At 42.5% G+C, this 21,495-nt stretch overlaps 1 long non-coding RNA gene and 1 other non-coding gene across 7 annotated transcripts in view; one reads left to right on the forward strand and one right to left on the reverse strand.

Moving 5' to 3' along the window:
* LOC137853566 (uncharacterized) overlaps window positions 1–12,726 on the reverse strand; it is a 176,561-nt gene extending 163,835 nt beyond the window's left edge. For 3 of the 6 annotated variants that reach the window (XR_011094578.1, XR_011094580.1, XR_011094579.1), the window contains exon 1: window positions 12,521–12,661. This is a non-coding gene — a long non-coding RNA (uncharacterized lncRNA). Of the gene's footprint in view, window positions 1–12,520 lie in introns of all 6 variants that reach the window. The other 3 variants (XR_011094577.1, XR_011094576.1, XR_011094575.1) reach the window with 3 other exon arrangements.
* An 8,483-nt stretch (window positions 12,727–21,209) lies between these two features.
* TRNAT-UGU (transfer RNA threonine (anticodon UGU)) lies at window positions 21,210–21,282 on the forward strand. Its single transcript has one exon. It is a non-coding gene; the product is annotated as a tRNA-Thr (tRNA).
* Window positions 21,283–21,495: the final 213 nt, after the last annotated feature.

The raw sequence follows: 21,495 nt of genomic DNA on the forward strand, positions 1-21,495 counted from the left end.
CAAGACAATGAGGAGTGGTAAGAGGTAGGTATGATTTGACAACTAGGATTGGCACAGTACACAGGATTTTATATCTAGGAACTGCCTCTTGAAATATCTGCTGGCATGGTGAAATACAGCTTATTTGTAAGGACCTGGCACTGGTGCTGCACAAGCTGCAGAAAAACATAAATAAACTGACACAAGTCAGCATAAAACAGCTTTGTTGATTCATATGGGCTGAAAATTGGCCCCAAAGAATTTGTAAACCTGGAGTATTGGAAAGAAGCTAAAACTTCTTGTACCATCGGAATTGGCAAGACTGAGCTGTTTTCAAAGTCTGTTTTTGATCAACATTTTCAATTTTTGCTTTCTAAATTATTTGTTCCCTTCCAAGATGAACTGTATACGCCTTAACCCTTACTTCTTTTCTGATAAATTTTCCAGGCTTGTTAATCAAAGCAAGACATGGGGTGCTCTATGCAAGTGCAAACAACCCCATGATATCAGCACCCATCCATACCAGGTTTCTCAGTACTTTTTCAGACAGGCATAGCTGACATGATGCCTCCTTAAGCCCAGCTTGCCACCAGAGCATCTAGAGTCATGGCTCTAGCACTCTGGAATGTCCAACAGCATGGTGACATCCCAGGTTGTGCCCCTGGGCCAAGAGTTTCTGTTCATTGGTTCTGCTGGGCAAAGAGGGAGCTGGTTTCCCTGAACTGGCCATACTTACAGCTCTTGGTACCAATACTACTCCTTTTCAGCACACTGGCCAAGTACAGCTCTCAGGGATGTCTACCAAACAGACAAGGTTTTCAGGAGTAAAGATTTGTGTGCCTCTTCTTTCTCCCTTCTCTAACATGGAGCAATACAGGAATTGATTCTGTGCACACAATATCAGTAGAACTCAGCCAGGTACACAGCACATTCTTCAACTCCTGCATTGTATGGGAGGGTATTAAAAGGCAGAGTGAGACAAGCCAGGCCAAATCCTGGCACCACAGAATACACATGAGATTCTTAAAGCCCATGGCATACATTATCTTGAAAAAGATGCCATTCATTCTTCCTCAAAGTAAAACATGCAACGGATTCTCAGGGAGTTACACTTCATAAACTAGAATATCCTTTCCCATATTTCCCTGAGTTCACAGAACACACGCATCTGCAGACAGCATAGAAAAGACTGGGCAGGCTCATCTCTAATCATTATCTGACCTAAGTACTTGTCTTTGTAAGGCTCTGCCACTCCATTTGGCAGGATCTGAACAGAGCAGCAAAGAACACAGCAACTGGTCCAGAACCCACATCACTACAACGGGCACAGACCTGGTCAGAGTCCTGCAGGATCTGCACGATAGTTTTGGAAGGAAATTCCACATTTCAACTGAAAGGGACTGATACTTCATGTTCAAACAAGATGTTTTAGTCAGAGACCACACCACACTGCATGAACATCAAGCACAAACACTGTTACATTCTCACGTAATGGAAAATTCGTTCTATTGAACAGGCTTCAGTGAAGGAAAACTCAATTGTACATAGTTTGCCCAAATAGCGATGCAACATTGAGAGCTGGATGGAATGCTTCATGGGAAGTTCTTCCAGAAAAAAACACCTTTTTTTGTTTGCTTTGTAACCAGAGAGGTGGTTGTTTGGGATAATATCAGCATTTTTCAGCCTTCACACACTGTTCCACCAACATAGCAGCAGCTACAGAGCAGCACAGGACCTACACACATTTGCAAGGTACTACCATCTGTCCTTGGCACAGGGGCAATGTCAGGGAGGGGGACATGATTGAGGCATTCTGCACTCCCAAAACAGAAGCAGCTCGGTACAGCAGCTGCAAGAGCACCCACAGGGACTGCTCTAATTTAAACTGGCCCCTGAGCATCTGAAAAACAGAGGAATAGAAGCAGAGATGGCCTCAAGCCACTGTTGTACTCTCTTCCTGAAACTGCAAGTTCTGAAGCGCATCAGAAAACAACAGCAGGTTGTGTTCTGCCCAGTTCTATTCCTGGTTCTCTTACAGTCTCTTCACCCAACAGTCTTTTTACTCAGACATCAAAAAGACCCCAAAACTGCAGCCCTGCTGCAAGCTATCATTGCTTGCTGCGTCACTTAAATAAGTACTAGAAAGAGGGAAATGGCTCAGCTTTTGATCATGTTTATCCCACCTCAAGTACTGAATTATGCAATTTCACTTCCATGGCATTGCATCTGAGAGTTACCCCCAGGAAACCAGGAGGAGTTAGCCCCTCTTAGCACACAAAAATGATCAAAACTTGAGTTTTCATCCTGGCATCATACCAGGCAGTCAGAGCCATCACTGCTCGACATTTTCTAGCCAGAGGAGGAAGGTTAAGGAGGTAAAAGGCAAAGAATTCCTCCAAGTCTTACAATTAATGAATCTTATTCAAGCGTAGTGTGCTCATAGCAGGGCTGCCCTTGTGTGACAGACTAGATCAGCAGCATAAGTGAAACTGCTCTTTGATATGTCCTCAATGGGAAGAGCTGGGAAAGGGACATGAGAGGGGAGCAAAGAGGGGAAAAAGGTAATTCAGCATCTGCTCCATGACACATTGAACTCATAGAACCTGAAGCAGGGAGCCAGAAAGTCACCCATATTACACACACATCTGTAACAGCCTCTTGGGTGGTCAGGTCTGCAGGTGAAATGCTTTGGCAAATCTAGAGAGAAGGAAAGCATCCCCTTCTGGCACAGCTGACCACCAAACATCTGTGATCTGATGGTGGAGCACAAGTTCTAGCTCAGCTGACTTCATTTTTCATTTTGACTCATTTACTTTAAATCTGAGACTTGGGAGGGATCAGATAGCCTCCAGATGTGTCATCAGATGCAATTCAGGTTTGAGGACATTGAGAGTTCAGGATTTGATTTCAAACCAAATCAAAGTTCGGGTTCTCTTGTAAATTTAAAAGTGACTCTCTGGAGAGTCAGGCTGGTAGAACCTCCCATGGCCCACAGTGTTCCTGGACACGTTGCATGTTCTTAGGCTCAAATATCTCAAGTTTCATGCACACAAATAAATCCCTAGTCTCAGAACAATTTTAAACAGGAATACTTGTTTTTATTATTGGCCATAGTCTTGAAAACTGAATCAGCAATAGCTTCAGCATATAATTGAGAGCATTTCTCCAACTGTTCGTCTTGCCTTTCATTATCAGTCACCCTGACTCCCCTTGCCAGCACTGAATATAGATCAATGCAAAAGAAAATGAAAACTGAACTTCACTGCATGGAAAGCCAGTACCCTGATAGCCTTTGGGCCTGACAGCACAGGGCAGATGGACCACATCAAGAGCAGGCATTAACCATCTCCTCATTGAGAGAGGAACTTGCTTGAGCCCACGTGCACTTGGCCTGGGGACAAGAGTTGCCTCACAGCCTCTGATCTCCCCCCCAGGAATCATTTTGAGCTTTATGTACAGAGTTCTTCAACCTCCAAGAAAGAGAGCAAGCACACAAGAACCAGCAGTCATGAAGAGGCCTGCATGGTGCACTCCTCAGTGAAAGTCGTCTTCTCCTAAGTGACTTCATTTTTCCATACATCCCCTCATTGCTACCGTGATATAAACATACTGCCCTTCCTCACATAGGTGTTGCAAGCTTGTAAGACTTGATTACCACAACACTTAACTACCTGAAAGACAACATTAATTTGTTTTAAAAGTAAAGTGAACTTTGTACATTTATAATAACAGAGCAAGTAAAACAACAATACTGCTATTTAATGGTTTGGACTAGGGTGAGCAACTAGTCTTTTAGCAAAGACAAGGAAACTGTTTTTAATCTGATCAATCAAAACTAATGAGCCCCTAAAACCTTATGTTTTTCTCAATCAGCATACTATCAGCAGTGACACTATACTAGCCTTTCTCCATCAAAGAGCAGCCCAGGAGCCATCTAATGAACCTCCAGTGTGAGTGACTCAGAGTTTCTCCATAAACTAAATCTTGCCTAAATTTCCAGACCAGATGGCTGAACTGTGAGACAATCCGTCAGATGGCTCCAAAGTGTTTCATACAATTAAGGATATGCATTCTGGAAATGCCCTGGGCTTAGTCAATTTGTCCACAGATCTCTGTAAAGTTTTCAAAAACAAATCTGCCCACACTCCTTTTGAATAAGCTTAATGATCTCACAGCCAACAGCAAGGGAATCGGACATTAAGGAAAGCAAACTGAACACCTTTCTAATGCCTCCTCACCCCTCTAATGGGCAAGATAGTAATAGAACAGAAGATCAGTTGTTGATGGACATCATGAAATAGGATCAGTTTGACAACAGCAAACACTCAGTGTGCATAGTGCTTTTCATCCAAGCAATAGAAACATCAGTTCTACACTCCTCAAATATTTGTAATTATACCCACTATGCAGACAGCAGTGTGCCTCAGTTTTCCTACACAGCTTTTTCTCCATCCAGAAGTTGGCGAGAGAACAGCATGTACTGGGACTGCCTTCCTTTTACTCATTACTGACCCTCCTCTGCCTTTGTTTGCTTTCCATCTGCACCACCAACTGCCTAAGTGGGTGGCTCCCAAGCCCCTCATGATTTTCCAAGCTCAGGAAGACAGCTTGCCTTTTATACCAGGAGGGACAGATAGCTCCCACTGGAGGGGACAAGCTCAATGCTTCTCACTTCAGAACAGCAGAACTGCGTGGAGAGCAACTGGGTACAAAACCATACCAACACATTGTTCTAACTACCCTTTGTCAGCTGTCACACCAACAAGAGCGTCCAGGTACCAAGAAGAGGACTGTCTGCCCCAAGTGTCACACCTCCCACTTTTTTTAAACTTATTTTTACTCTGGAGTAAAGGAAGAGAGAATTATTACCCAAAAATGTATGCCCAAAGAGACAGGAGGAGGAAAGGAACTGGATGGACTTGAGGCAAACTGAGAGACTGAATTGCTGTAGCACAAAGCTAAGAACTAGTACCCATGTGTGAGTTCAACATCTCCTGCTTCTAGATGTGCTTTTGCTATCTGTTAAAGGGCAGCATGGAAATGAGCATAACACCATACCTGGATGAGCCAAATCCGGGGATTCCTCCTCTTTGATCTCCAAATAGAAAAACATGATGAGTTTGAGAGTGTTTACCGATAACTTCAGGTACACTGGGACATAAGGCATATTGCAAGTGTCCCCAAAACAAGGATATTTAACTAAATGAAATTTAATTGTGTTAAATCTGGGGGGCAAAAAAAATCATGGCTACAACTACAACTTGTGAGTAACCATATTTATCAGCTGTGGTTCCATGACTACTTCAAGGAAACCAGCTGCAGCTAAGACAGACTCATTTCCCACTCCTGACATGCCTTCCCATTTCCACTGGCAACTGGGAGCTGCATCAAGTTGTATTGGTTTTTGAATGTTTGTGTTGGCACTGGTAGCATGATCAGAGAGGCAGAGGTGGGAGTGAAGGGCTGGAATCGATTCTGGCATTGTCATCTCAAATTAAACTCATCTGCCTTTAAAAGATAAAAGTGACTTTTCTTCCTACCCCTCACACTGACCTCGTGTCCACATAGCCTCCTCTCTGGGCAAAGCTTCCCAGCACATTTCCTTTTGATCCTGCAACTCAAGAAGGATTTTTTTTGTATGGCAACACTAATATCATACTTAATGCTGCTCAATAGTGAAACAAGGGAAAAAAAATCACATGCAGTTGAGAAGTGTATTTGTTGCACATGCTCAGATGGACAACTCAGGGCCCATCTCATTCATTAGCTTCAGTTCCTGCACCACCAAACTGCTGGGTGTTTGTCCTTATCTCATTTCCACCTCAAGTTTTCCTTTGAGATATAATAACTCATACACAGAATATCCCCTCCTGTTGTGCAAGATGCCTGACACAGGTATTACTGGTCAAATAGTTAGGCACCACACAGTAAGTTCAGCAAGCATGCCTTTAACAAAATAGCATCACCAAGCTTGAAAGTGCAAGTCAAGGGTACCTTGCAGCCTTTAAAACCATGGGTTTGCAGCAGATCAGAACTAAAAGGATGACAAGCATTGCTACTGTAAATACCATGTTTTAAATCCCTCTCAGACTTGCCACTGAACGCAAGCAAAGTGCACAGGGATGTAACAGTAGCACTTACAGGGAGGCTGCTTGCCTCTTTGCATTACATTGCACATGAGTCAACCTCAATCGGTCGCTAGTTGGAAACCTCACCAGCTCATGATGACTTAGAAGTAGGGTCACACAAAGGCTGAGCATGGTGTGAGCTCCCTTCCAGTTCCTACATCACAAATTCACCACTACGTTTTGTTCAAGCTGGGAGATACACCAACAGGCAAGAACTGCAGGAGCCACACTGACAGAAGTGTCACCGTTCCCACCAGCAGATATTCTTGTGTTTCTTCTTGAATCAGTGTTGGACAAGGCTGGCAGGTTTACAAGGGTGAGAACTGACCTGATATAACCTTACACAGCCCAGTACTTTTGAGCTGTCCAACAGCATTAGATTTATAGAATTTTCATGCAGATTATTTGCAAGTGAGTTCAACAGACACAAGAATTTTAGGGTTACATAGGCAGTTGCACAAAGTTTAACAGAGCTTGAGAAAAAAAAATCTCTAATTTCTCTAATATATATTTGGGATCTTCTCACACAAGCTGTTTCACAGGCTGCTCACAAGCTACCTGTGCTTCACATTCTCACCTCCCATGATCTCACCCTACCTATAATCTCTAAAAAAAAAAATAAATAAAACTACATAGCTCCAGATCCACTCTCAACCTTCTTTATATACACCCTCTTTCCCCAAGCTCATGAAAAACACTTTCCCCAGACAGCTGCTTCAAAGAAATTCTTGCCTACAGTAGCTTTGATAAACAGCCTATATCTATTAGATAGCATAACTGGCGATTCTGGGATATAGTCCCCAGGTACCTTTCCCTAACATTTTATTACTGCCATTATTGAGCAGAACTGCAGATGGTGAGATGATGAAGATAAAAAATCAGTGAGATGATGAAGATAAATAGCAAAAGGCAAATAAACTCTATATGCATTGTGTCACTGCCTTTCTTTCAAAGACAGACAGCAAGCTGCAATATGCTGAGCTCCATTCAGTATGTGACCCAGTGGATTAGTGACACTGGGCATTATCAGCTGCCTAGCTGCAGCTGGGGTGTCAGGAACAGGTGGGATTATATAGGGAGAAGACTTATTTGGCCCCTGTGAGTAGTATGGAGGCTGGCAAATCACTTCATCCTGTTCTAAATCTGCAAGGTGTGACATTTTGGCTGACACAGACATCTCCCTTATTTTCTTTTTGATCAAAACTTTGGACAAATTATGGTATGTACAGTTTTATATATTCCAACTCTGACAGTTTCAGATGATGGCCCTCCCTGCACAGCAAGGTATGTAATTCAAATCTCAATTTCATAGGGCAATTGCAGATTACAGCTCTGAAAAGGTCCCAGTTTCTTCCCCTTGTGTCTGAGGTGAAAATGAAAAACAGAGGGGAGCACTCAATAGGGACTATGCTGATGGGATCACCTACAGTTTTCTCTGTTGGTACTAATCACAGCTTATAAATTCAGACATGAAGAATCATTTTTTTAAATAGCATCCCACGAGCCAAATGATTTCTCCATCCTACAACAATCATGAGAGTCAGAAGGATCTTAAACATAAGCAATGTAGCTTGAAATATAAGCACCTGAAAACAATGCCCAGATCCTGAATTACACAGCTAAACTTCTCATTTAAAATAACAGGCTTAGATTGTCATTGACTCAGGTTGTCATCTAGCATAGATTAGAACAGCGCAGTATAAGGCAGTACCTGTTCTTCACAACATGGACACAGTACACAGACTTGTTTTCTCCTAAAAGAAACTGTGTCCTTTGCTTCTATCTTTGACCTGTTACCCAACTTCTGTAAATTGTTCCTCTACAAGATACATCAACTGGATGTACCACAGCTCTGCCTCTAATGCAGGAACTACATTCAAGCTTGAACTCATGATCAGCCCAAAGAGCTTTGAGAAGCTCAACCTGTCATGTTAATTCTGAGTAGGAGATTCCACATTTAGAAGGGAGAATAATTCACGCTGCCAAGAGCACAGAGTGCCTTCACCTGGGCCTAACAAAGAAGGATTGCTCAGCTGGACCCCAGAATCTAGGATACACCCACAGGGACCTGCAAAGCAGCCATTGTCAGATAAGATAATCATCTAGAGTCTGACAGCTCCATCCAAGCATAAAAGGAGCACTTAAGGAAGAAGATTCCTCAAGGGCAAAGCTTTGTGGTCTTTCACAGGTGAGGACTGATACCATGAATGTGGGACTCCTTGCACAGACAGAGCCCACCACCGTGAGTAAAGTTGGTGGTAGCAGCATCCAAAACTGATAGGAAGATGGATGCACCCTATCGCAAACACTGTTCCAGCCTCTGAGGCTGTTGTCTACCATGTCCCAAAACACCTATATTTCAACCCAAGCTGGGCCACAAGCACATTGATCCACAGCAAGAAGTCTCAGCAACGCTCTTTTCACAAGTAATACTTAAAGAGGACATGATGAGCTGAGAGCTTCTTTTTATTGCTTCACAGGAGAGAAACACTAAAATGGGAACTGGGAGAATGATCCTGGAGAAGGCATTTAAGGGAATAACCGTAGGTCAGAGAGATGAGATAAAGGTTTTCAGACTCTGCCAATTCATCTAAACAACACTGTGGTCAGGGCCTAAGGGCTTTGGGATTTTCATCTACATAATCTTCATGTTTATTAGACTGGCAAGATTTCAGTTTTGCTTTTTTTTTTCTCCTCTTGGCAAAGTTGTACTTGTAAAAGGAGGAGTGTTTCAACTGAAGTGGAAAAAACAGTCCCTCCCTGCTTCCCTCAAATGCATAGAGGACACTAAAAGCACACAGCAGCAGCCAATAGCTGGTGTTATTGGTATTTTCTGTCTCCTAGCAGATCAGGTAGAAAGGGTCTCTGGTGTTTCTTCAGCTATGGTTTGATTGACCAGCTCTTGCTGAACCACATTGTTTCTGTAAGTGCTTCTCTAAACAAGCTAATTAACAAACCCCTACTGTTGTAGGGGTAGATTGTATCCAGTGCAGATTCCACAGCTAAATGCGTAAACTATCTAAATCAGACTAGAGTAATCACATCTACCTTTGATACAGTGTCCAGTGGAGAAAGGATATTAAGCTTCTTTTTGTTCACAATCTTTTTTCCTTCCCCTCAAACCTGATGGCCCTCTAGGGCAAAGATTTATAGAACTAATAGTCTGAAGGGAGTCAGACTGGGAGCAGGCTAATATGGAAATGGAAGAGGTAACTGGAGATTACCTTAAATCTAGATTCACGTGGTACAATTATTACTGCAAATTCAGGAGTTCAGAGGGGACACCAATGTGCTATTCCTAATCACCAAGCAAGCAGGAGTGATTTAGAACAAGCAACATTCAGTTCAGTTCAAAACAACAACTTAGTTGTGAAATTATCTTGACTTGCTACTTACGGCTTTAAACATAAGCTGCAATGAACCACCTTCAGTCTACAGTTGTGAATTCTCATGAGGACAGCCAGTAAGATCTGAGATTTTCAGCAAGGCATTTATAAGAACACCCCCTTGCTAGGATAGCTGAGGAACATTTACTGGGAAAGAAAAAAAGAGAAATGAACGCCAAAGAACTGAATGTCTCTTTGGATTGATTTATTCCCCAGTTCACATTCTTAGGCATTGAATTATCCACCCTCCATATGAAATGGTGTATTTATCATCTTTTTTCCAGACATCCCAGAATATATACCAAGAATTCTCCCTACAGAGAGCTCTCAGTCCAATAACATCTGTAAGGGAAAGGGCACAAGCAAAACCCCAAACTTCTTTGCCTTTTTTTTTTTCTTAACTTAGTGCACCAGCAAAACAACATGGGTCTGCATACGCTTCCTTAACAGACATGTTTAAGGACTTAAAACGTTAAACATGTGCATGTGCAATTATTGGTATGAGAATGGTTTAGGAGTGAACACGTGTTCTGCACACTACCACAAAATTATCTGTTGGGCTAGAGATAAAACTGGTACTTCTGTATTACTGCTGTTTCTTTTTCTGTTCTCCAGAGGACTTCAGTGTGTGTATTTGTTCTGGGAAGAATCCAAACAAGTTTCAGTCACTCATCCTATAAAACCACAATAACTGAATCTTGAAAAGCATTTATTTTTTTTAAGTACTATTTCCTCCACATATTTATTTATTTACTTGTCCCTTGTTAATGGTCACTAGTGCCTTCAAACCTGAAGCAAACCTGCTTCAACTGTAGAACTAAACAGAAAGTTAGTTAACATTATTGACAAGAAAATAGCGGTCCACTACTAGCCAGGAGATTTATTGCACTGCCAGAATTGCTTCCACCAGAAGAACAGCCAATTAAACAAGTGTGCAATTTCCTGTAGGTTTTTGTCTATAGTTGCAGTGGTGGAAAGGACACCAGAGCCTTGCCCTCTGTACATAAGGCACATCTCATCCCTTCTTCTTGTGATTTTTCTGGAACACTGATACAGAGTTTTCCTACCATGCAGAAATGCTAGCAGGGAAACAAGAATGTCTTATAAGCACACCCAGAAAGTCTTATGTCTTAATTGGAAGACTAACACTATTTCATAGATACTCTGCTAAATTATTGCCTACCTCATCAGGTAAGACACATTTGAAGAGCCCCAGACATATAAAAATCACCGTGATATATAACAGACATAAGGCTGAGAATGTTCAATGTGATCTATATTTGAATTGCCCTGCTGATAAGGAATGTGGTCTTAACACACTTGATTTCATGCTTGAGGTCATATTAGATGACCCTGCTCTCTGTTTCACAGTCAGTATTTCAGTAAACAATGAATCCTTCCTTCTCTCCTCATTCTAAATGGGGCTGACTGTGAAGACTGGCAAAAAAAAATACAAAAACAAATAAGACTTTCTGAAAAGATAAATCTGAAAAGTAGCAAGACATTGGAGCTGTTAAATGAAGGCATATTAGAAAGCAGAGAAAAGGATTATGGACTGTTATCATCCAGGCATTTCAGCACACTTCTGAATACCACAGATAGTGACACCACTTAAATATTTTGCTGATCTGAGACCTAAACAGGCTCCGATTCATATATACAGACTCCTTACCACCTCCACTCAAGACTGATTTGATTCTTATTTACAGGGCAAAAGTGCCTCTGTATCCTGACGCTGATCACTTCCTGTTTCCAACAACACAAATATTAACCCAGACTTTCCGCAGGCATTGAATCAGTTGTACTCCATGCTGTGGAAATCATGAGCTTGATAAATCCCCTGCCCTTCAACCAGACCTGACTGGAGGTTACAGATGAGTCACTTTTAAATTTACTCACATAATAGCTAAGTAAATTGGAAAGAGCATTTCCAAACACAGTAACACCATTAACACATCAGTTACCCAAGTGAATTAATACACTTGGGTATCTTCTTTACTCTATGGCAAGTTGCTGTATCCTTTAAAGAAATTTCAGTTAGGGAAAGAATTAGTATACATGCATAACCTTTGAAAAAGATCCATCATGTATGAAGAACAGCTGCTAATATTTATGCCCTGCAGAAGCTTGCTCAGAGTTTGATTACAACAGTCCAACTTTCTGATTTGTGAATTACAGTCAGTATTTCCAACTGAATCAAAAGGAGGAGAAATGGCAGAGGAGATAAAAACCAATTAGAAAGCTGAACTGTGGTACTGAGTTTAATCAGAAGAAAGAACATTTGAGGTTCTGCAAACAGTTTGGTCCTTCAGAAGCAAAGAAGAGACACAGCCAGTTACCATTTTTAAAACACGAGATTTATCAGCAAAAACATATTCTGAAGCAGCAGATCTGCCTAAACCCACAAGGAGGTCAGATCTTTGGTGCTCAGTTGGCAGGCTTATGGAAACAGTGTCAGAAGAGGAGTGGATGACTCGAAAGCTGGCCTTCAAATATTTCCAAAAAACGGTTCAGGAAAGCTTTACAGCAGCAAATTTGGGAGGAGAGGTTTCTAACAATTTCTAGCATAAAGTTTGAAGAAGAAACACAGCTTCCCAGCACTCAGTAGCCCAATGTACTGTCACATTAAGCCCTGAAAAACAATCCCTCCCCATCTTAAACTAGATTCAGCATGAGGAGATTAGCCTCTGAGTGAGAGAGAAGAACCAGTGAACACCAACAATTTAGAAAGTAACAGGGAAATACCTGTGAATTGTCCCAAAAGAATTAGGGAGGGCTCCTCTAAAGAGATAATAAGGCCAACAGCCCCACTGAAGTGCCTCCACACCAATGCATGCGTTATGGTAGACAAGTAGGAGGCATTGAAAGCCACAGTGCAATTAGTAAACTATGATCTAATTACTATCGCAGAAACACACTGTGATGAATCCACAATTGGAAAAGTAGAACAGAGGACTATAAGATTTACAGAAAACACAGGCAAGGAAGAAAGGACAGTGGTGCTGCCTCCTTTTGTCTTGCACATACCTTAACACAGCTTCCAGGAAAGCCTGTTCCATGACCCTCCCAGGCACTGAGGCAAGGCTCACCTCCTTTCGCTATTTAAGAACTGGATAGATTGTGCACAGCTGCCTCTGATAAACAGCCACAGACAAGTTGAGAACTTGTGGGTAAAAATCAAGGACCAGATAATCAAGGACACCTTGTGGCTGAGACCTGCTGCAGGCCACCTGATCAAGGGGTGGCGGCTGATGAGGCCTTCCGGCTGCAGCTGCAAGAAGCACCCCACTCACACGCTCCCATCCTGGTGGGGGACTTCAACCACCCAGATATCTGCTGGAAAGGTCACCCAGCAGGCTGTGAGCAATCCAGGAGACTCCTGGAGTGCATCAAGGATAACTTCCCAGTCCAGGTATCAGACAAACCAACCAGAGGAGAGGTGTTACTGGACATGGCGCTCACCAGTGCAGATGAACTCATTACAGAGGTTAAGACTGGAGGCAGTCCGGGCTGCTGTGACCATGCACCAGTTGAGTTCATGGTGTCAAGGAATATGGGCCTGGAAAAGCAACCTTGAACTTTCAAATAGCAAAAATCCAGCCATTTAGGGAATTAGTAGATGAAATCCCCAGAGAAACTGTCCTTAGGGACAAAGAAACATATCAGAGCTGGCAGCTCCTTAAGGACACTTTTCTTAGAGTGCAAGAACATCCCCAAATGTAATAAGTCAAGCAGGGAAGGCAGGAAACCAACACGGCTGAGCAAGGACCTGCTGGTCAAACTGAGATTTAAAAAGCAAATGCACAGGCGGGAGAAGCAGGGACAGGTGACTGGGAAGAGTACAGGGATGCCATGCAGATGTGCAGGGATGGGATCAGGAAAACCAAGCCACAGCTGGAAGTGAACTCAGCAAGGGATACAAAGAATAACAAGGAGGGATTCTGTAGGTACATTGGCCAGAAAAGAAAGATCAAGCAGAGTGTAAACCCTCTGATAAATGAGAAGGGGGAACTGGTAACAACAGCCATGGAGAAAGCTGAGGTGTTCAACAACTTCTTTGCCTCAGTCTCCACTGGCACTCAGGCTTCCCACGTCTCTCAAGTCCCCAGACCTCTAAGTGAGGGCAAGGGGAGCGAAGTCCTTCCCACTGCAATCAAAGAGCAGGTTCGGGACCACCTGATGGCACTGAACAGGTGCAAGTCCATGGGGTCTGATAACCACATCCCAGGTCCTGAGGGAGCTGGCTGATGGAGTTTCCAAGCCTCTCTCCAACATATTTGAGAAGTGCTGGCAGTCAGGTGAAGTCCCAGTGACTAGAAAAAAGGAAACATCACTCCCATTTTTAAAAAAGGTAGAAAGGAAGACCTGGGGAACTACAGACCAGTGAGCCTCACCTCTGTGCCTGGAAAGATCATGGAAAAGATCCTCCTGGAAGCAATGTTAAGGCCCATGCAGGACAAGGAGGTGATCCGGGATACCCAGCATGGCTTCACCTAGGGCAAATTGTGCCTGACCAACCTGGTGGCCTTCTACAATGGAGTGACTGCATCAGTCAGCAAGGGAAGACTGACTGATGTCATCTACCTGGACTTCTGTAAGGCCTTTGACATGGTCCCATGTGATATCCTGATATCCAAATTGGAGACAGATAAGAAAACAGAGCCAGAATATTCTGAACTGCATAGAAGAATAACACATGGCCACTTTTGTGTCTCTAACCCTCACATGTTTGTCTCTAGCAGCAAAACCAGTAAAAGAGCTGGGAAAAAAAAAGTATTTTCAGTTCATTTACTTTTCCTGGGAAAAAAAAACAAATCGCCTAGCTCTACTTATCATGTCCAGCACTTAAGCAACAGTTGGCTTTTCACAGTTTATGTACTATTTATTATACTTGCATCTTTCTTCCATCTACCATAAGAGAGCTCCAGAACAACTTATTTCTTGATTATCATACAGACTGTCTGCCTTTGAGACTCCAATGTGTTTCATAGGAAAGGGAATGTGAGCACTTGAGAAAGAAAAGTGCCTGATAATTGTGGCAGGATTATTTTTTTTTCCTTTACTAGTAATTGAAACACAATCTTCCTTGGGTAGCTGCATCTTCCGCTAAACCAAATATTCAAACCCTTGCAAATAGGACATGATTGAGACAACTACTTCTACAGTAGTGTTGGCCACATTGGAACACATGCCCATTTTCCTGCCTCCCACTGAGTTTCAAAATGAACTTAGTACCTGTAGTTTTACAGCTCTTAGAAGAAATCACCATAAAATATTTATGTAAAACAAAAATTCTGATGCTTATTAAGAACTGTTGTTCCTTGCATCTAAAAACAGCAACAGAAAAATTAAACTTTTTTTTTTTTTTTCCCAAGACAGGGAATTTTGGGCCATCCTGTTACATTTTTATTCCATTACAGACCACCATCTTCTGAGTCTATTTTTACACTAATAATAATACTTAGTATTTATAGAGCACACTACAAACAAAGACACACCATCCTTTTGTGAAGTCAGGAGGGAAATGCTGGACAGCTATGGAAACAAGGCACGAGGTTAAGTGTCAGAGTCCATCCTAGAGTATGGATCTCCTGGTTCCTCTGCCTCACACTCATTCCTGAATTGTCAATTTTCCAAGGAATGTTAAAGCTTGCTTGGAAAATGTGATTAGGACATTTTTAGCTTGGTTTTCCTTGGAAAAAGGTTAATGAAACTACACTGTTTGCCAACCCCACTCCTAAGTAACCTTCAAATCTACTAACTGGTCTCAGCCAAATTTGACAGGATTAACAACCTCAAAGATTGTCCTGCATTCCTCGCTTTTTGGAAAATGTACAGCCAAGGCCTTAAGGTTAGTGTCTCCAGACAAGAACTCAGTTGCTGTATACTCTACTTGGCAGCATGTAACCAGACAGCACAGCCATTGGTATGTATGTACACACACACGTATTTATTGACAGACTGACTGGCACATGCACAGCTGTGGGCTAGCTATTTCCTACCACGTGGGCTTCTAAAGGTGGCAGTGAGGACAAGAAGCAGGGCAATGGCAGCACACAGCTTTCAGCATGCTCTTTGGGGCAGCTCTCACAGCTGACATGCTTGCCAGGGCTAAGAGGCATTGTGCAGCCATGCTTAGTCTGCAAGGAGCTCTGGGTAGGTTTAACAAGGTTCAGAAAGAAAAAAAAAAGCACACCCAGGCAGAGGAGTGTGCACACAGCTTCACTGGTCAGAGCGTGGTGAGACATAGTTGTTACAGCACTTTCTTTACCCACAGATAACCATGTGCTTAAACACAGACAACCGTTCTGGTGGCTCCAGACAAGAAAGCCCAGAGATGTGAAGTCATCTTCTTCAGAGACGTGAGGTCATCTCTCTCAGTCCCTCCACATCTGGGCTTCTAGAGTGTCTCTGTCTCCAAGGCAAAGGACAGATGTTGTCAAGTCCTCTACATAGTGAAGAATACAATGTCCTATGGCTAGCACGATATCTAAGCGTTTTCAAAAAGGAGATATTTTTGATAGCAATGTACATAGACACAACTTATTTTTAATCCAGGGCAGGGTAGAAAAAATATTCTAGCTCTGTCTCAAACTGCAGAACTGTCACAAAAACATCTTTCCTTTGCAGCCAGTTCAGCTTGGAGCAGGTAACATCTCAATTTTTCAAAGATCTTAAGGATCACCAGATATATCACAATCAGAAACACTTTATTTTAGCAAATACCTTCAAATCTGATCTGGATCAAATAAATAACTTGGTTGCAAACAAAATTAAGTCAGACAACATCTCTTCTTCCCCTGCTTTAAAATGTGTGTAAAATGTATATTAGCCTGAAAAAAAAACATATATATATACTGCTTTATATTCAACAACAAGAATGCGCAATGAGGCAGAAACAGAGCTGTTACTTTGCAGTCTGACTTGAGAATAGTGATGGCTTCTCCAAAGAAAAGTAGTGATGCTCAAATATGAGTGATGAGCACCAAAACACCTATTAGATGAGCTGGCATAAGAGCAAACAGAGATACGTGGGAAAATGATCTTCTCTACAGGTCCCTTATGTACTATGCCATCTTCCTGAAAAAAAAAAAAAAAGAAGGAGAATTTAATTTTCATAAGACAATCAATCCCTGGCTCCCCTCCAGATCTGCACAAAATGCTGTTAAAAAGACAGGATTTTTTTGCATGTGACAATGGATATTTGTCCAAAAGATGACTACTGACACACCAAACTAATTTTGAATTGTCACCATATCTGCTGCATGTTTGAACTTCTTTCCTCTGGAAAGCAGAGTATCAGAGAGGGGGAAGGGTGCTCACCAGCATCTCATGCTAGAATGGAGTAGGGATGCAAGGAGCACACAAGCTCAAACCTGTACATAGGCTTTGCAGCCTCTGCTGCAAATGGTAACTGCTAGTGGAAAAAATAATGACAGGCTATTTTTGGTGGTTTTTATCTAGTCTTTTTGTTTGGCTGGTTATTTTCTGTACTCTGTGCTTCAAGCACAAGTGAATCATTCCTGTATAATTTAAATAACTTAAAAAAAAAAAAAAAAAAAAAAAAAAAGATTGCTCATTTCTAAACCACAGAACAGGACATTTCAGGTGTTTCTCAATCAAATAACACCTAAAGCTTCATATGCAGGAGAGCTTCATAGGCAGGACTCAACCACACCCTGAGATCCTTCAGTACCTGAAATACCACAATGACCAGCTTCAAAAGTCGCTCAAACTTAGCTGGAAGTGTTCCTCTGACTATAATTACATTTTATTCAAAAAAAAAAAAAAAAAAAAAAAAACTGTGCTTGAACAAAACAAATTAACCCATCAACACTTGATAATTAAAATGAACACATCAAACTTGGGCACCTTTCAATTACTACAGTTTCTTTAAGAAACAAAACTGATAGTACTGAATCTGTCAAATAACTAAAAGGCCCAGAACATCACATTTCACAGAAAGACTGGTGCTGTGCTGAAAATCCATTCTCATTGACAAGGAAACACAAACATGTGAGTTTTGGTGATCCGTACTTCTGCTGAGAATATCCCTGGTGCACCAGGCTGCCCTGAGACATAGAGAATGAGATGTAAAAAGGACAAAGGCAGGCAAGCCACAACAACCTGTTATGAGACACACCACATCTGCAGAGAAAGCTCTCACTGCTATTTATCTCAGACCGATGCAGCCCAAAGCTGATTTGTACAACAAAGAACTGAATTATGCAAAAACACCAGTAAAATTGAATTCATCCTGGATGGTTAGCCAGGCAAAGGAGTTTAGAGAAGAGAATACTGGAGTGTAGGAGAATTTCTAGGGATGAATCATGAACTTGTTGTCTAAAGAGTCAATCCTTTGGTTTGCTTCTCCTTTTAACAGTTGAATGTAAGTTATGACAACAAGATCATCTGGAATGTGTGTGAGATTAGCTCACTGCTCTTAACAGTGATGGATGTAAATTCACAGCAGCATGGTTGACATCTACAAACCAACATCAGCTTCACACACAGTTAAACATACATTTGTTCAGTGGTGCTGTTAAGGACATTCAGGGAGCTGATCAGGAACAACTAATTTTTTTATTTTTTTTTTAGTAATGGCCTTGGTGCAGACTGAGGGTAAAATTACACCTGCGCTTACACTGGCCATGAACTTTTCTTGCTCATTGCCTATCCTTGGTGTAGATAAGGTTTAGGATGTGTCTTTCAAATCTTGCTCCTTCTTAACAGCTTTCCTCAGGAAAGGAAAATGTGCTATGTGCTGCTCCCAATGACCTTCAGCATTCCTCCGTACCTTGGGAGTGACTCTGTTACAAAACTGTTCTGTATAAAAGAGAAAAAAAAAAAAAAAAAGGGTTATACCAGCAAGGCAGTTTACAAAGGGCCTGCCTGCTTGCTTTCACACTGCTTTTACTATACCACTTCTATTAGTCCTCCACTTTTATCAGCATTAATTCAGTGAACCAGACAGAAAAGAATGAACGTTTGGTAAAGGCATGATATGGCAAGGGGGACACGTAACAATTTTAATCTGCAAATCAGCAGAAAATTTACAGGGCATATATCAATACAGATTTTTCATGTTTGGAACATCTTTAAAGGTAAATTGTCCTACAGAATTATTTATTTATTTATTAAACCTGTATGTTAAAAATGCACACTTACCAGCATTCGAAGTCTGTTAAAACATGAACATTTTCCCCAAGCTTTCACGCAGTACTTAGGTTCCACCTAGTGGCTTTCAATGGCAATAATGTCAGCCTGAAGACTAAATGGGCTTTTTTTTTTTTTTTAATTGCCCAACTGCTTAACTTTCAAAATCTATATGTTTAGTTGCAGAAATATTCTGAGAGTCTTCTCCAGACATTTAATTTATCTTTCCATCTACCTAAAAGTTCTCTTGGTCCTCTGATGGGAACACTCCAGCTAGGTAGAGTGTTTATTCTAGTTTAAACATCTAAGCAAAATAGTCTTAAACTAAAGGTTATTCCCGTGCAAATGTGACTGAGAGGATGGCCTAGCTAAGGGCATTAGCAGCTTGCAGACAGGAGCTATGCGGTGCTGTTATGTCTGTTAAACATAGCAGTTACCACATCCATCCCACGCCATGCCTCTGCAGGATAATGCCTGGTCAGTAGCAAAACTTAGTTGGTAACAAACCTGTCAGCACCAGGGAGATCTGCCTCATTTAACAACTGACATTTTCAGCACAGACTCCCTTTACAGTCAACTGAGAAACAGGCAATTTCTAGACCATGATTCAGACAACCTACTTTAGTGGTTTACCTTCAGGTGAAATCTGTGAGAAGTTTCTCATTTCCTCATTTCTATTATAAAGAGAAGCTAAAGGTCTTACTGACAGCATGGTCTCTCCATCACCTCTTGAATCCTACCCAGGGTGCCTGACAAAGACTGTGTGCTACACTGCATAGAGCTCCCAGTGAGCTCGAAGCAGACAGTAAGGGAATCTGGAGGCAGGGCAATTATGGCATTTACAGACTTTGCACCTAAAAATCAACATTGACAAGTAGCCATACCACCACAGAAAACTTGATTTCAACACTGTTCAGTCCTCAGTATACATCTCACCCTGATGTTCAGCTCTGATAGATTGGTTAAAGTAGGTTTGTTTTACTGTAGGAAGAGTGTAAGACCATTCTGCTCCTATCTAGTTTAAAGGGAAAGTTACAACACAAGCTACAATTATATTTCAGTTCCCCTTTGCAGTAACAGAACACTCACCCCAGGCATTTTAGCTCTCTTTAGAAGAGTTTCACCAGCTCTAAAGAGTCACCAACTTCAAAGGGAAGGAGAAAAAAAACAACCATCAAAGAAATGTGAAACTTCACAAATATATCAGCTGTCACATTAGAGGTCAAAAGCATTTTGATAAGATATTTTAAAGTAATTTTAGCGTCTTACATAAACAACAAGACAGAGTTCACCAGAACAGGTTTAGTTTGTCCACAGAGATAATAGCCGTTTAAAGAGAAGGTATAATAAAATAAAAAAAAGACCTAGCTCACAATCTGTGGAGTGGATGAAAGGTCTCTAATGCCTTAATGCAGTTTTTTCTCTGCCTTCTTATTTCAAGGAGCTTTATTTTTGGTTACGTGCAATTTGAGGCTTGTACCTAGCAAATTGTGGCTGCTTTTCTAGATGTGATTCCAGCGTTCAGCAGTACTGCTCAGACTCACTATGCCAGAGCAGTGTCTCCCAGTTTGGTTGCCTTTTCACCTTCTCCTAAGCTTTCATGGATGAAGACTTGGCATACAAAAGACCAGCTCTTGTATGCAAAGAAAATTGGAAAATCTTCAATGGCTTCAAACTTTCTTGTGCTGTAAAAAATGAAAAGAGAAACGGAGGCTGTACAATATCTGTCGGGCTGTTGGTTTCAACATATGCTCGTGGTTTATTTGCAAGAAAATTAAGCCCATTTTTCGGCAACAGTTATTTCACAAAAGCTGTTCGGATTTACAACACCAGTTGTAATCTCTCAGTGTAAGCTGTTTGGGGTTTAGTTTGGGGGGAGGAGGGGGCTTTCACCCTGCACAGAGCATCACGCAGCCCGACCTCACAAAACCTTCACTCAGCTTCTCCATAGTGGGTTACGTTGCTAGGTGGTTTGGGGGCTGGAGAATACTTTAACAGCCCTTGAAGAAACACTTTCACAAGCCTCAGTTTGTCGCTGAAATACTTCTTACTGCAACAGTGTATTTAATTATGTGCAAATGTTAGTTTATTCCACATTTTTAGCAACTCCACACGCAGTTGTGGATACACCGGGTACTTCAGCCATCCCTGGGCAATATGGCACAGGTGAGTGTGCTGTTTGAGGGGGCTCGGGCTGTGATTCCCATTCACCTCAGCTCTTCCACCTCAGGGTAAATTTGGGGGGACACAACTGAGAAGGGGCAGGAAGACTGAAGCGCCCCCCACAAGACCCGAGAAGCAGAAGTGTGGAGCCCGCAGCTCCCTGGCTCTGGCCTAAACAGCTTCCAGCCGCTGCCGAGCCCCGGGGGCAACCGAGGTGGCCCCGAGCTGGCCCCAGAGGACGAGGAAGCCCGGCTGGGGTCTCCAGAAGCCTGGCTGGGGCCACCAGGAGCCCGGCTGGCGCCTCCACAGTCCCGGCTTCGGCGGGCGCCCAGGAGGGGCCGGTGCAAGGCAGGGGGCGCGGGTACAGCAGCCGTCGGCAGGGCTGGAAGTGATAGGTGGCTCCATAGCTCAGTGGTTAGAGCACTGGTCTTGTAAACCAGGGGTCGCGAGTTCGATCCTCGCTGGGGCCTCCCCAGCTTTTCCCGTCCATAGTTTGATTTTTTATTTTTTTTTTCTGCCGTTTCTGAGGAGGTGATTTTCTGCCGGAGCCACTGGCCCGCTGCTGGGCGGGTCCCGGTTCTACCCCGCTCCGGGTGGAAAAGACACGCGTGGCCCCCGGGCAGCAGGAGCCGTGTCGGCCTAGGGCCGGCCTCGGGCCAAGGCTGTGTCCTGGAACAGCCAGT

This window comes from Anas acuta, chromosome 3 (assembly GCF_963932015.1).
Source record: "Anas acuta chromosome 3, bAnaAcu1.1, whole genome shotgun sequence".
Lineage (NCBI taxonomy): Eukaryota > Metazoa > Chordata > Aves > Anseriformes > Anatidae > Anas > Anas acuta.